General features: G+C 41.2%; 1 long non-coding RNA gene across 1 annotated transcript; it reads right to left on the reverse strand.

The window, feature by feature from the left end:
- Positions 1-284: 284 nt before the first annotated feature.
- Positions 285-1,961, reverse strand: LOC120849045. The gene is made up of 2 exons (XR_005717834.3): positions 1,875-1,961; positions 285-466 (listed from the first exon to the last, which is right to left on the reverse strand). It is a non-coding gene; the product is annotated as an uncharacterized LOC120849045 (long non-coding RNA).
- Between the last annotated feature and the right edge of the window lie 295 nt (positions 1,962-2,256).

The raw sequence follows: 2,256 nt of genomic DNA on the forward strand, positions 1-2,256 counted from the left end.
AGATACAACCATGACTTACCATGGCAATCAAGAATTGCAACACTAATTAGTTGCCTTAGCGGCTTTCAGTCTCTTGAGTCAAGTCTTTGCAATATAGTCGAGCGCTGTTGCAAAAATAGGCCTTTGCACCAAGCTGGTGTGAATAAAATGACATGGTTAACATAGCAAAGCATAGCTATTGCATGTCTGTAAGTACACCATATATTGAACACCTGTCAATCGCAAGCTCTCAAGTGACACAGCCATAGCTGCGCACCAGTAAGCAAATGATTTTTCTCCTGTTCAAGAACTGTAAAAACATGTTTATTAGTAAAATAGGTACGTAAATATAATTGAAGCTTTCAATGCACTGCTTATTAGTTTTAGAACAATAAGAAATGAAATAATGGCTTGCAATCCAGATGACTTGTGGAAGTTTCCAGCTGACTCATGGAAGTTTCTGAACTCTCAGACTCGTGGAAGCTTCCTGCAATGAAACAAAAAGTAAATTTTTAGGAGTTTAATATTCCCTATTGTTCCCAGTTTTATAAAGGTATCAAGTGTCTAAGCATGCATTATATAATGTACCCATAATGTGCCCATTGTAAATACCCCATGTTTTGCTGCCTATCAGGAATTTTCAAGATATTTCGGATATAAAGCTAATTTCAGAAACAAATTTTGTATGACACTGCTAGAAGTTTCCTGCGAAATTTCAAAGCAGCCCAAAAATGACTGAAGTTTGCTATAGAAGAGAAGTCCAGAAAACCACTTTTAAGATTTGAGAATGATTCTGCTAGCCAAAGTACACCTGCTAGCCAAAGTACACCACAAGACCAACATGAACTAGTACTTTGTTTTTTGCAAAACAAGGTAAAAAAACAAGGAGCAATCTACAAAGCAATTATTTGCAATAGTGTGCCAACAAAGTGACTCTATGATGTTTAAATGCAAATGCTGACCAATTTTCCGGACTCGAAGGCAACCCGAAAAAGCAGTCTAGAAAAACTATTTTAAAGGCCGACAACCAGACTCGAGATTCTGCAAGGCAGAAGACCCTCCTCTCCACGCCTTCGGGCGAGGGAAGCGAAGGATGGAAAGAAGGGACCAAGAGGGGCGGGCATGGGTGGAAAGGGTAGGAGGGAGAGGAGGAAGCGGGTGAAAAGTCGAAAGCGCGAACTGGTCGTCGGTCTTTAACTTAAATGAAAAAATTCCATGCAACCTCTGCATGGTATTGCCCACTTTCCACTTGTTTGATGCCAATATTAAGTTCTCATGCAACTTCCACTTCATACTGGTCGCTTTCTACATGTTTGGATGATCGCAGTGCCAAGCGTTGCTGAGGCCATTGCTGCCGCATACAGTAAAGATAAAGCTGGTATGATTTGGAGGCTACATTCAGCTGACCAAGCTCGCTTTACTGCAGCACCTATCTGCCAAATATACTCGCTCGAAGAACACGGGAAGAATGGTGGACAGTAGTTCTTCTCCTGGTCGCGGTAGGGAAATGCAAACACGAGAAGATACAGAAGTATGGCCCACAGATGGCAGCTATATTGGATATAGTGGAACTGGAATATCTGACCGTGGCCCAATCTAGCTTTTTCATGCGTAAGACGGGGATTCGAGGCTACGAGACCAAACAACCAAAATGCTTGCAATGAAGCATACGGCGACTGTTTGTAAGTATAAATGGAAAAAAAAACTTCCGAAAATTTGAGCAACGAGCTGTACGGTATCCGAAATTTCAGTCAGTGCTATACATTAAGTTTCATAGTCATAATTATACAAGGCTTGTATTATTAAGTGACTTTTAAGTACGTTTTCAATTTGCCACTTCTCAGTCAGCAGGAAAAGGGAAAATGTTTAGATGAAATAATGCTTAAGTACCATACCTTTTTGTGGCGCTATTTACGCATGCTCGGCAGTTCTTCAGCCAACCCTTGGCTCCTGCTTCAATTTCTTCAAGCGTTGCACCACTCATGCCTTTTATCAGTCTGACTGCTTCTGTAAATGGGGAAAATATGAAAATCATAACCAAGTCCGTTACCCTGGTGCAATGATCACGGGAGATATGAAAGCCTACCACCACTACAAATAGACATGGGTGAATATATGAGTGTTCTGACCAGATTAAATGATATATCACCCTTTTGTTAATGACTACCGACATAGGCTGTGCCGATTCATTTTGCCCGGCCTGCCCCATGCACACTGCATGACACTGCTAGTGCGAACACGAAATTAGCACTTTTTCATTGCATTTTGCTCATACAG

Source organism: Ixodes scapularis, unplaced genomic scaffold (genome assembly GCF_016920785.2).
Source record: "Ixodes scapularis isolate PalLabHiFi unplaced genomic scaffold, ASM1692078v2 PGA_scaffold1__304_contigs__length_218370807, whole genome shotgun sequence".
Taxonomy (NCBI): Eukaryota; Metazoa; Arthropoda; class Arachnida; order Ixodida; family Ixodidae; genus Ixodes; species Ixodes scapularis.